The following is a 15,035-nucleotide window of genomic DNA, read 5'->3' as shown; positions in this document are numbered from 1 at the left end:
TTTTATACCTTAGAGGTATAGTTTAGCCGCAAAAGGGGTGTAAAGGAAACATGATTGCCTATTTATATAATTGATTTCTATGTACATGGGCGTCTTAAGCTGACGTTCTTATTCCCGTGTACTTTCTTACAAATTATACATGGGCGTCCTACGTTGACGTTCTTATTCCCATGTTCTAAATGCAGCAATCGCTGCATACAACCAGCGGTCAACATATTTTGGGTAAGTCAACTGAGGCAGCGTTCAGTGTTATGGCTTAGTACGTTGTAAGTACTGTGGCCAATGCTTCAGTCAGCCGAGTCGATGATCGCGAATATTGTTTAATACATTGTATGTGCGGCAGTGGACTTAGCGACATGGGCAGTGGCCTCCCCATGATCGGAGTCTTGCTGACTAGGCATTATTGATTTGTATTTACGCAACAGAATAGCGTTCAATATTTTGGATTATTAAATGCCGTTCTGTTGTATGTTGTATGTGTGTGTGTGTGTGAAGTGTCAATGGACTGCGACTTTAATGTTTCTTTATTTGAGTTTACTTTTAGCTGCTGTTTATGTTGACTGCGTTTGCATGCTACAATAAGTACCTACCATTAAAATGGCTGCGTACGAAATTTCAAGTTCAAGCGACTTATAGCTCCGGAGTTATAGCTGATAAAACATTCCAGGTCCATGGGACGTGCCGCTCCCCCTTTTACAAACTCACTTATACAGGGTGGCGCCGAATGAGCTATATGGTTTAAATGGTTTATAACTTTTTTATTAATGCGATTATTATAATTTTTTTTTTAAATACCGTATATTATTGGGGAATTTTTTGCAATAAGCTTTGAAAAAGGGATATCTTTTGTAAGTAAGTGATGTCCATTTTCTGCTTCGCACATACGTGCTCTTTTTTAGCAAATCAAAGAACCTTCCACACAGAAGGTCCAAAAAAGGCCTTTTTACAGAATTGAAATCGGTTAAGCCGTTTGGTCAGGCATCGCCGTCATACGGAAAACATTTCATTCGTTATTTCATTACATATATAGACTAGCAGACCCGGCGAACTTCGTCCCGCCCAAAATAAATTTTTTGTTCACGGTCAAAAATTTGGGTTTAATTTTTAAACCGCCCTGGGACTACTGCTTTTTTTAATCTTTTGTAGTCTACTTTTTAAACCAGTCAATAGTTTTAAGCATTTTTTAATATATTGTGGTTTAAATTTTAGTCCAAAAAGTTTTTGATTTAAAAATCAAACCAAAATGTTTTAATTATACTTTCTAGGTTTCATATATAGAAAATTTGGTTTAAAATCTAAACCGAAATATAAAATGTTTGCACACAGCGAAATGTGGTGTTGATTCAAACTCAACATATGAAAGCACATTAACATACGTGGCTGTAGCTGAGTGTGCAAAGCTGCTTGATACAATTGGTTGCTACTAAGGCTGTCCGGGTTCAATCCCCGTCAGACGGAGCATGAAATTTTATTTTTATTTTTTATTCTTAATTAAAATTTAAACCGAACTGTTTCAATTCTAAATCCAACTTATGTGCCCTCTTTTTTATACCCGAGCGCACTTGTGCACAAGGGTATATTAATTTTGTTCACATAACGGTTGTTTGTAACAGCCAAAACGAATCGAGATAGATATAGACAAATGTATACATAAATGATCAGGATGAAAAAAGAAATCGATTAAGCCATGTCTGTCTGTCCGTCCGTCTGTCCGTCTGTCCGTCCGTCCGTGTACACGATAACTCGAGCAAAAATTGAGATATCTCAACGAAATTTGGTATGTAGGTTTCCCTTAATCCAAGGTAGGTTGGTATTGAAAATGGGCGAAATCGGACTTTAACCACGCCCACTTCCCATATAACGGTAACTTCCAGAAATACGAAAACTGCGATATTTTAGTAACTACTGAAGATAATTCACTCAAAATTGATATTTACAATAATTTTTAGACGAAAAATAAGAATATTATAAATTTTTGGAAAATGGGCGTAGCCACGCCCACTTATGGTTACATGTGTATATCTTGGTAACCGCTGCACCAATTTCTTCCAAACTTGGCACAGTTGTTGGCCTTTGCATAACATACCAAATGGGTGAAAATTTTTTAAATCGCTCAATAACCACGCCTACTTCCCATATAACGGTAATTTTCAGAAATACGAAAACTGCGATATTTTAGTAACTACTGGATATTATTAACTCAAAAATGATATTTATAATAAGTTTTAGACGAAAAATAAGAATATTATAAATTTTTGGAAAATGGGCATAGCCACGACCACTTATGGTTACATGTGTATATCTTGGTAACCGCTTGGCACAGTTGTTGGCCTTGGTACAGCATAAAAAACCGCCGAAAATTTTTAAAATCGGACAATAACTACGCCCACATCCCATATAACGGTAATTTAGAGAAATACAAAATCTTCGATAAATCATTAAATATTGAAGCTAATTTATTCAAAATTGATGCTTGCAACAACTTAACCAAGAAATACGTTTATGGTAAAATTTTGGAAAATGGGCGTGGCACCGCCCACTTATGATCACATATAAGTATATCGGTAACCGTTCTACCAATTTGTACCAAACTCGGTATGGTTATTGCACTTGCCACGTGTAAGCAAAACGTTGAAAATTATTGAAATCGGACTAAAATAACGGCCGATTCTCATATTACGGTAAATTTAAGAAATGCTTGAAACTTCAATATTTCGAAAGTGAAGGACGCTAATTTACTCAAAATTGATACACCTCGGCTTACCATCTAGCGGAAGGTTTCGGAAGGGTGAAAAAACATATATTTAACACTTGCGCCGGGTATTTAATGTTCGGCTCCGCCCGAACTTAGACTTTCTTACTTGTTTTAAATTTAGAAGGTTTGTATTTGAAACTGAATTTATGTAGTTCGATCATATATGTAGTCCAAAAAGTTTTAAATTAAAACCGAAATTTTTAACCGTGTATTGAAACATTTTGGTCCAACATTTTCACCAAGAGTTCGCATTCATGAATTTTAGTGACGCATTCGTCTTCTAATATTACGGTTTGGTGGTTGTCAGAAGGCATATTTGCCATCTTAAATAACTTAGCAAAACTGTACATGCATACAAAGATACGTAATAGTTTCAGTGTGTTTGAAAGGCGCCACGTCCCCTTTTCAAATAACCCCAACTTTCTTTAAGAGAATGGGATTGATTTCATATATCTCTATACCATTTTCGAGTAATTTACCATGGGAGGTGCCATGTCCCTTTTTCCAATAGCCCCAACTTTTCTTCATGACCAGTCGCGTTTTATATATCTTGTACATACCAAGTTCCAGTACTCTTCCATGAACACATTCAGAGATATGCAGTATGAAAAATTCGATGTGTATGGGAAGTGCCACGCCTCCTTTTCCGATAACCACAATTTATCTGCATGAGTATGCGATTGCTTTCATATATCTCCATACCAAGTTCGAGACCTCTTCAATGAACATTTTCCGGGATATGCAGTATGTAAAATTCTGTTTGTATAGGAGGTGCCACGTAACTTTTTCCAATAACCGCAATTTTTATCCATGAATATGCAAATGTTTTCATATATCTCCATACCATATTCGAGTAGTCTGTCATGAACACTTCCAGAGATGTGCAATATGAAAAATTCGGTTTGTGTGGGCGGTGCCACACCCCCTGCACCTAGCGGTATGAAATATACTTTATATCCGATTCTCATACCTACCTTATATAACACAAAAAATTTCATAAAATTCGGTCGAGCCGTTTAGGAAGAGTTCGATTTTTATTATAAGCTTTTATTTAACTTGTTCATCCCGCGCAAATCGCGGAAATTTCCAATCGATTTTAAACTGACTTCCCGACAAGTTGGAGAAATTTTCAGCATAGTTCCAATCACGATGACACTGCAATTTATAATGTAAATGAATTCTCCATATGGTCCAGGGGTCTTGATTCAAAGGCGGTCAAAAATAATAAGATTTATAGCTAACAGAGCGTAATTTGCCAAAGAACGTAAAACCACTATAAAATTGTTAAAGCTGCCGGCGCGGCGCGTCGCGGCGGTAGTGTAACAACCCTTCAAAAATCGCGACTACTCCGTGCATGCATGTAAAGAGTACTCCCTAAGGACCAAGGAGTGCTCCAAAATTACCCACAATTCATATAAAAAATATGATCCAATTAACATTGCGATGTCCTAGGGCAGGACCATATTCTCCATCCCTGCATTACATCAGAGTAGCACGAAACTACTCCAACATATTAACAATGACATTGTTGTTATATTTTTTCGTTTGTACACGCTTTTGTTCTTCACTTCTCAGATGCTTTTTCGAAATTAATAAAACTAAAAACAAAAATTAACAAGTAAGAAAGTCTAAGTTCGGGCGGAGCCGAACATTAAATACCCGGCGCAAGTATTAAATATATGTTTTCCACCTTTCCGAAAGCTACCGCTACATGATAAGCCGGCGTGTATAAATTTTAAGTAAACTAGCGTCCTTAAATTTCAAAATATTGAAATTTCAAGCATTTCTGAAATTTACCGTTATATGAAAAGCGGCCGTAATTTTAGTCCGATTTCAACAATTTTCAGTGGTTTACTTTTATGTGGCAAGCACAATAACCATACCGAGTTTGGTACAAATTGCTAGAACGGTTAGCGAGATACATATACGTGATCATAAGTGGGCGGTGCCACGCCCATTTTCCAAAATTTTATCATAAACGTATTTCCTGGCAAAGAATTGTTGCAACCATCATTTTGAATAAATTAGCTTTAATATTTACTGATTTATCGAGGATTTCGTATTTCTCGAAATTACCGTTATATGGGATGTGGGCGTGGTTATTGTCCGATTTTAAAAATTTTCGGCAATTTGGTATGCTATACCAAGGCCAACAACTGTGCCAAGTTTGGAATAAATTGATGCAGCGGTTACCAAGATATACACATGTAACCATAAGTGGGCATGGCCACGCCCATTTTCAAAAAAATGTTAATATTCTTATTTTTCGTCTAAAATTTATTATAAATATCAATTTTGAGTGAATTATCTTCAGTAGTTACTAAAATATCGCAGTTTTTGTATTTCTGAAAATTACCGTTATATGGGAGGTAGGCGTGGTTATTGTCCGATTTTGCCCGTTTTCAATACCATCCGTCCTACGCCCGAAAGAAGTACACGTTACAAGTTTCGTTAACATATCTTAATTTTTACTCGAGTTATCGTGTGCACAGTCGGACGGACAGACGGACGGACGGACGGACAGACAGTCACCGCTTAATCGATTTCTCTTTTCATTCTGATCATTTATGTATACATTTGTCTATATCTATCTCGATTCGTTTTGCCTGTTACAAACAACCGTTATGTGAACAAAGTTATAATACCCTTGTGCACAAGTGCGCTCGGGTATAAAAATTACATGTTGCCTCTGACGGCATTCGAACCCGAACATGCTGGGAGCTAACAACTAACAGCGAGCATCTCTACACGTTCAGCTACAGCCAGACATGCAAATGTGCTTTCAAATGCTCAACTTCAATCTCATTTCATTAAAACACGAGCAGTGATCGGGTAACAAACAATAAGCTGGCACAGAGACACGAGTTGGTCCGCTACAGCATGACAGAGGAACACTTTTATAAGTACTTCAATATACCACAAATAGACTACATGGTCCAACGATTTTTACAGGGAAAGCTATTTGTAGCAAATTCTAGACTCCAGATGCCGCTCCGCCAGAAGAGGTTAAATATTGCGCCTAAATATATGCCATGCTACAGCGGAAATGACCGACACGCCATTTCTTTAAATAAAATTAACTACTGCTATATGTACATACGTATGTTTATACAAAACGTAAGCAAACAACATTTTGCTTGCCAAGGCTTCTCTTCTCTTTCATTGCAAGTTGAATTATTTTAATATCTATTGCAAAATTTTGTATATAAAATAAAATAAGACTTTTTAATATACAACGCTTTTATAAATGGACTAAAAATTATAAAATAAAATAATGTAAAAAAAATATTTTTTAAAAACAAGCTTTTATTTAACCTGTACAATCAAAGGAATAAAATGAAGTAGTGTAACAAAAGATTTTTTAGCAATTAAATTTTGTCAAAACTGCACTAAAATGAATAAAATAAAATAAGTTAAGGTGTCGTTAAAGTTACTAAAAGCCATTTAGTGAAAGGAGTTATTCCAACTCTAATAAAAATTACTAACAATTTGTACTAATTTACTTCGTTTTTAAAAAAGTTTGTCGGCGAATTCAGCGTACATGCATAATGGGTTAGGTATGTATGTACATATGTATGCAGATATTTAAATGCCGGTTTGCTATTCGCGCGACAAGCTTTTTCTTTTTTAAAAACGAAGTAAATTAGTACAAATTGTTAGTAATTTTCATTAGAGTTTGAATAACTCCTTTCCCTAAATGGCTTTTAGTAACTTTAACGAGATCTTAACTTATTTTATTTTATTCATTTTAGTGCAGTTTTGACAAAATTTTGTTGCTAAAAAATCTTTTGTTACACTACTTCACTTTATTCCTTTGATTGTACAAGTTAAATAAAAGCTTGTTTTTAAAAAATATTTTTTTTACATTCTTTTATTATAAGTATACTATCAGACCCGGCGAACTTCGACACACCCAAAATAAATTTTTTGTACACGGTCAAAAATTTGGGTTTAATTTTTAAACCGCGCTGGGACTACTGCCCTTTTTAATCTTTTGTAGTCTAATTTTTAAACCAGTCAATAGTTTTAAGCAATTGTTAATATAATGTGGTTTAAATTTTAGTCCAAAAAGTTCGTGGTTTAAAAATCAAACCAAAATGCTTTAATTCTAGTTTCTAAGTTTCATATATAGAAAATTTGGTTTAAAATCTAAACCGAAATAGAAAATGTTTGCACACAGCGAAATGTGGTATTGATTCAAACTCAACATAGGAAAGCACATTTATATGCGTGGCTGTAGCTGAGTGCGCAAAGCTGCTTGATACAATTGGTTGCTACTAAGGCTGTCCGGGTTCAATCCTCATCAGACGGAGCATGAAATTTTATTTTTATTTCTTATTCTTAATTATGCCGCTGTGGTGTAGTGGTAAGCAGTGCGCGCTTCCACTCCGCAACGCTTGGGTTCAAGCCCTGGTCAAAGCAACATCGCAAAAAATATAGAAAAAGGTTTTTTCTTAACAGCGGTCGTCCCTCGGCAGGCAATGGCAAACCTCCGAGTGTATCTCTGCCATGAAAAACCGCTTCTCATAAAAATACAATCGCCGTTCGGAGTCGGCGTAAAACTGTAGGTCCCTCCGCTTTGTGTTACAACATCAAGGCGCACGCCACAAATCGGAGGAGAAGCTCGGCCAAACACTAACATATGTGTAAGCGCCAATCTATTATTATTATTATTAATTATGAAAATGTTTGGGTTTAAAATTTAAACCGAACTGTTTAAATTCTAAACCCAACATATGTGCCCTCTTTTTTTTAAATTTAGAAGGTTTGTATTTGAAACTGAATTTATGTAGTTTTGTCATATATGTAGCCCAAACCGTTTAAAATTAAAACCGAAATTTTTAACCGTGTATTGAAACATTTTGGTCCAACATTTTCACCAAGAGTTCACGTTCGTGATTTTTAGTGACGCATTTGTCTTCTAATATTACGGTTTGGTGGTTGACAGAAGGCATATTTGCCATCTTAAATAACTTAGCAAAACTGTACATGCATACAAAGATACGTAATAGTTTCAGTGCGTTTGAAAGGCGCCACGTCCCCTTTTCAAATAATACCCAATTTTCTCTTAGAGCATGGGATTGATTTCATATATCTCTATACCATTTTCGAGTAATTTACCATGGGAGGTGCCACGTCCCTTTTTCCAATAGCCCCAACTTTTCTTCATGACCAGTCGCGTTTTATATATCTTGTACATACCAAGTTCCAGTACTCTTCCATGAACACATTCAGAGATATGCTGTATGAAAAATTCGATGTGTATGGGAAGTGCCACGCCTCCTTTCCGATAACCACAATTTATCTCCATGAGTATGCGATTGCTTTCATATATCTCCATACCAAGTTCGAGACCTCTTCCATGAACATTTTCGGGGACATGCAGTATGAAAAATTCGGGTTGTATGGGAGGTGCCACGTAACTATTTCCAATAACCGCAATTTTTATCCAGGAATATGCAAATGTTTTCATATATCTCCATACCATATTCGAGTAGTCTACCATGAACACTTCCAGAGATGTGCAATATGAAAAATTCAGTTTGTATGAGAGGTGCCACGCCCCCTGCACCTAGCGGTATGAAATATACTTTACATCCGATTCTCATACCTACCATATATAACACAAAAAAATTTCATAAAGATCGGTCGAGCCGTTTTGGAAGAGTTCGATTTAGCACGATGCGAGAAGCATAGAAAAAATTTCGATAAAAAAAAAATTTTTCTCGGGTTCACAGCTATCCTATCTTTTAAGTTGGAACCAACAATACACACCCACAAAATTTCATTGAAATCGGTTAAACGGTATCGGAGATTAGCGTAAACGAACATAGTGACACCGGATTTTTATATATTAAGATACTCCACTATAAGCGCCTACCATAGATACGTTTGCGTACCAAATTTCAGTTTCATTTGACTTATGGTTTTGAAATTATAGCTGATAAAATTTGCCACGCCCATTTATGGTAACATGTGAATATCTTGGTAACCGCTGTACCAATTTCTTCCACACTTGGCACAGTTGTTGGCCTTCGTACAGCATACTGCGATATTTTAGTAACTACTGAAGATAATTCACTCAAAATTGATATTTACAATAAATTTCAGACGAAAAATAAGAATATTATACATTTTTAGAAAATGGGCGTAGCCACTCCCACTTATGGTTAAATGTGCATATCTTGGTAACCGCTGCACCAATTTCTTCCAAACTTGGCACAGTTGTTGGCCTGGGTACAGCATACTTCTTCTTCTTCTTTATTGGCGCTGTAACCGCCTAAGCGATTTTGGCCGAGTACAAAACAGCACGCCAGTCATTTCTCTTCTGTGCTAACTGACGCCAATTGGAAATTCCAAGTGAAGCCAAGTCCTTCTCCACCTGGTCTTTCCAACGCAGAGGAGGCCTCCCTCTTCCTCTGTTACCAGCATCGCGGCCCGCGTTGAACATTTTCAGAGCAGGAGCGTTTCTTTCCATTCGCACGACATGGCCAAGCCAGCGGAGCCGTTGAATTTTAATTCGCTGCACTATGTCTATATCGTTGTAAAGCTCATACAGCTCATCGTTAAATCGTCTGCGATATTCGCCATCACCAACGCGTAAAGGTCCGTAAATCTTTCCCAGAATCTTTCTCTCGAAAACTCCAAGAGCCGCCTTATCAGATGCTTTCATTGTCAATGCCTCCGCGCCATACACCAGCACAGGCATGATGAGTGACTTATAGAGTGTGATCTTTGTACGACGAGAGAGGACTTTACTTCTCAATTGCCTACTCAGCCCAAAGTAGCACTTGTTGGCAAGAGTGATTCTCCGTTGGATTTCAAGGCTGATATTATTATTGGTGTTAATGCTGGTTCCCAAATAAAGGAAGTCGTCTACTTTTTCAAACTTGTAACTGTCCACAGTGACGTGGGTGCCAAGACGCGTATGCTCTGACTGTTTGTGTGATGACAGGAGATACTTCGTTTTGTCCTCGTTCACCACCAGACCCATTCGCTTTGCTTCTCTATCCAATCCCGAGAAGGCAGAACAGACGTAGCCCTTGTTTTTACCGATAATATCGATGTCGTCGGCATACGCCAGCAATTGTACGCTCCTGTAAAGTATTATGCCTGAGCGGTTCAGTTCTGCGGATCTTATTATCTTCTCCAACATCAGATTAAAGAAATTACACGAAAGGGAGTCCCCTTGTCTGAAACCTCGTTTGGTATCAAACGGCTCGGAGAGGTCCTTCCCTTTTCTGACGGAGCTGGTGGTATTGCTCAACGTCATTTTACACAGCCGTATTAGTTTCGCGGGGATACCAAATTCAGACATCGCGGCATAAAGACAACTTCTCTTCGTGCTGTCGAAAGCGGCTTTGAAATCGACAAATAGATGGTGTGTGTCGATCCTATTCTCGCGGGTCTTTTCCAAGGTTTACACTCGATAAGACCTTATAACCTATGCTTAGAAGGCTGATTCCGCGGTAGTTGGCGCGTATGGTGGGGTCGCCTTTCTTGTGGATTGGGCAGAGTACACTTAAATTCCAGTCGTCGGGCATGCGTTCATCTGACCATATTCTGCATACGAGCTGATGCATGCACCTCATCAGCTCCTCGCCGCCGTACTTGAATAGCTCGGCTGGCAGGCCGTCAGCTCCAGCAGCTTTGTTGTTTTTCAACCGCGTGATCGCTATTCATACCTCGTCATAGTCAGGCGGTGGGACAGCTACTCCATCATCATCGACTGGGGACTCGGGTTCGTCTTCTTCACTACTTTCAGCGCTGATGCTATTCAGTAGGTTGTAAAAGTGTTCCCTCCACAATTTAATTATATTCTGGACATCGGTCACTAGGTCGCCATTGTTGTTCTTACAGGAGTTCACCCCGGTCTTGAAACCTTCCGTAAGTCGCCTAACCCTCTGGTAGAATTTTCGGGCTTCTTCCTGTCGGCCAGCATCTCAAGCTCTTCGCACTCACGTATTTCGACCTCACTCTTCTTATTGCGGCAAATACGTCTCGCTTCCTTCTTCTTTTCCCTATAACGGTCCCACATGGCTCGCGTTGCTCCCGATCGCTGCGTGGCCCTGTAGGTGGCATCTTTTTTCTCTGCGGCTTCTTGACATTCCTCATCGTACCAGTTATTCTTTCGGGCTCGCTGAAATCCAACTACTTCTTCGGCGGCGGTACTTAATGATCGGGAAATGTGGTTCCACTGCTCGCGTATGTCGGATTGTTGAAGAGTGCTCTCAGAGAGCAGGTGTGTGAGTCGAGTGGTGAATAAATTGGCCGTCTGTTGTGATTGCAGCTTTTCGACGTTAAGCTTTCCTTGTATTGTTGGGCGCACATTTTTTGCTGCACAGAGGCGGGTGCGTATCTTGGCTACAACAAGATAGTGGTCCGAGTCGATGTTTGGCCCTCGGAGTGTACGTACGTCCAAAACGCTTGAAGCATGCCATCCGTCTATCACAACATGATCGATATGGTTTCTCGTTTTTCGATCTGGAGACAGCTATGTAGCTTGGTGAATGTTCTTATGCTGGAACCTAGTACTACATATTACCATATTTCGGGCCCCGGCGAAGTCGATCAGCCTCAGTCCGTTATCGGACGTTTCGTCGTGGAGGCTGAATTTTCCGACAGTGGCACCAAAGATCCCTTCCTTGCCCACCTTGGCATTAAAATCGCCAAGCACGATTTTGACATCGTGTCCGGGGCCAAGCGCTCATAGAAGAGATCCTTGGACGCCTCATCCTTCTCTTCCATCGGGGCATGGGCGCAGGTGAGCGAGATGTTGAAGAATCTAGCTTTGATGCGGATTGTGGCTAGACGTTCGTCCACCGTGGTGAACGCCAGTACTCGGCGACGGAGTCTCTCTCCTACCACGAATCCAACACCGAATTTGCGCTCCTTTACGTGGCAACTGTAGTAGACGTCGCAAGGCTTCACGCTTATTTTTCCTTGCCCCGTCCATCGCATTTCTTGGATGGCGGTGATGTCAGCCTTTGTCTTCCCGAGAACATCAACCAGCCGGGCAAAGGCACCTTCCCCATTAAGGGTCCGGATATTCCAGGTGCATACCCTTAAATCATAGTCCTTTATACGTTTGCCGTTGTCGCCATCAGAAAAAGGGGGTCTCATCCGAGGCTTTTTAGATTTTTTCATTGGGCGGGGTTTTAACGTGGCGGGACCCAAACCCAGCGCACGCGAAGTTTTACGCCTTCTCACTTTAGCTCGCTCCCAAACGGGTGTTTGGTTGCTACCCAGAGGATACGTGGATATAAATATCCGGACGTTGTGAGCTGCGATTTGAACCGTACGCACATGAATCGCTTCTGGCCACTCCCTGGTGAATGTCAGTCAGAAGTTTTCCACTTCTGCGCACGGAACCATCCTCCAAAATCCTAACTGGCCGAAAATTAAAAAATCGGACAATAACCACGCCCACATCCCATATAACGGTAATTTAGAGAAATACAAAATCTACGATAAATCAGAAAATGTTAAAGCTAATTTATTCAAAATTGATGCTTGCAACAATTCTTTACCAACAAATACGTTTATGGTAAAATTTTGGAAAATGGGCGTGGCACCGCCCACTTATGATCACATATATGTATATCGGTAACCGTTATACCAATTTGTACCAAACTCGGTATTTTTATTGTTCTTGCCACACAAAAGCAAAACGTTGAAAATTATTGAAATCGGACTAAAATTACGACCGCTTTTCATATAACGGTTAATTTCAGAAATGCTTGAAACTGCAATATTTCGAAATTTAAGGACGCTTATTTACTCAAAATTGATACACCCCGTCTTACCTTCTAGCGGTAGCTTTCGCAAAGGTGAAAAAACATATATTTAATACTTGCGCCGGGTATTTAATGTTCGGCTCCGCCCGAACTTAGACTTTCTTACTTGTTGCAATTAGCTTTGAAAAAGATATCCTGTAAGTGATGTCCATTTTCTGCTTCGCACATTCGTGCTATTTTTAGCATATTTTCCATAACTTTTCGCAGAATTTCGGGTGTAATGGCCGTGATTTCATTTCGAATGTTGGTTTGGAGTTGGAGAATGGTTCTTGGTTTTTTAACGTACACTCTTTCTTTCAAACATCCCCAAAGAAAACTGTTAAAATGAATTCAAACCATATAGCTCATTCGGCGCCACCTAGTATTATAACCAAAAATTTGAGGTTTTTTTGGCCGAAATTACGATTTTTTCAAGGTAAAATGAGGATTTTCAGCAAAAGCATTCGGCAACGCTGCTGGCAGGTCATTTCCAGGCGTGGATCCCGTTGGCATAGAGTAAAAAAAAAATAACTGTTATAAAGAATTCGAACCATATACCTCATTCGGCGCCACCCAGTATATAGCCTACTATAAGCACCTACTATAGATACGTCTGCGTACCTAATTTCAATTTCCACGCCTATGGGATGTTCCACTCAGTTATATATACCTTACTTAAAGCGGGGACTTATGGTTCCCAAGTTATAGTTGATAAAAGGGTCCACGCCTATGGGATGTGCCACGCCCCTTTTTACAAACTCATGTATATATAGCCTACTGTAAGCACCTACCGCAGATATGTTTGCATACCTAATTTCAATTTCATGTGACTGATGGTTGTGAAAATATAGCTGATAATAATTTCCACGCCTATGGGATGTGCCACGCCCCCTTTTACAAACCCCTTTATATACACTTTACTGTAAGCACCTACCATAGTTGTCTGCATACCAAATTTCAAGTTCATGTGGCTTATAGTTCCGGAGTTAAAGCTGATAAAATATTCCTATGGGATGTGCCACGCCCACTTTTACAACCTCATTGATATATACCCTACTATAAGCACCTACCATATGTATGACTGAATAACAAATTTCAAGATCATATGACTTATAGTTTCGGATTTATAGTTGATAAAGTATTGCACGCCTATTGGATATGCCACGCCCACTTTTACAAACTCATTTATTTATACCATACTATAAGCACCTACCATATATATGACTGTATACCAAATTTCAAGTTCATGTGACTTATTGTTCCGAAGTTATGATTGATAACAAGTTTCGAAGTTATGGCTGATTAAAAATTTCACGCCTATGGGAGGTGTCACGCCCCCTTGTCGAATTCCAATTTTTTTACCCTATTATAGGCGCAGGTGTCATGGCAATACTCTGTCAAAATTTTGTTCGATTCTTCCGTCCGTTTAGGCTGCAACCTGGCATATACATACATACATACATAGTACATCTATATCTACATACATAGTAAATATATCCTTCTCTTAGCGTAAAATAATTTTTGGGGATGTCTCGGCCACAGGGCCACCTATCGTGTAAGTTTTAAGTCCAATTATTTCTTTTAAATTGTCTAAATCGTTTTCTAAATATGCAATTTTTATGAATATCCCGACCCCAGCGCCAACTAGCGATTAAATTTTTAGTCGAAATATTTCCGTTCAAGGTGCTGAAATTTATTCCAAATATGAACGAAATCGGTCCAGCCGTTTAGTAGTTTACTGACATTCAATATACGGAAAACTCTATGAAATTGTGAAATCGTGACGTCTCAGCTTTCTTAATTTTTCGGCAACAACAACAAAAAAATTCAAATTTTTTTAAATTAAGGAACCTTCTACATAGGACGTCCAAAAAAGGCCTTTTTACAGAATTGAAATCGGTTCAACCTTTTGGTCAGGCATTGCCGTCATACGAAAGACATTTCATTTTTATATATATAAAATAGATAAGCACGATGCGAGAAGCATAGAAAAAATTTCGACGAAAAAAATATATTTTTGCTCAGGCTCACAACTATCCTATCGCCTAAGTTGGAACCAACGTTGAAATCAGTTAAGCGGTTTCAGAGATTAGCGTAAACGAACACAGTGACACGGGATATTTATATATTATGATACCCTACTATAGGCACTTACCATAGATACGTTTGCGTACCAAATTTCAATCTCATTTGACTTATAATTTTGAAATTATAGCTGGTAAAATTTTCCACGCCTATGGGATGTGCCACGCCCCTTTTTACAAACCCATTTATATATAAGCACCTACCATTAATAAATCTGCATACCAAATTTCAAGTTCGTGGGACTTATAGTTCCGACGTTATAGCTGATAAAAAATTCCATGCCTATTGGATGTGCCACGCCCTCTGTAGCAAACTTGTTTATATATACCCTGATATAAGTAAGTTCAAGAAAAAAAAAACGCACTGTAATTAAAAAATTTTTTTTTTTTCGTGTAAAGACCAAACTTCACAAAAACGAG

This window comes from Rhagoletis pomonella, unplaced genomic scaffold (genome assembly GCF_013731165.1).
Source record: "Rhagoletis pomonella isolate Grant_MI unplaced genomic scaffold, Rhpom_1.0 Rhpom_scaffold_00014, whole genome shotgun sequence".
Lineage (NCBI taxonomy): Eukaryota > Metazoa > Arthropoda > Insecta > Diptera > Tephritidae > Rhagoletis > Rhagoletis pomonella.
The sequence above is the reverse complement of the archived record's forward strand: the minus strand, read 5'-3'. Positions refer to the sequence as shown.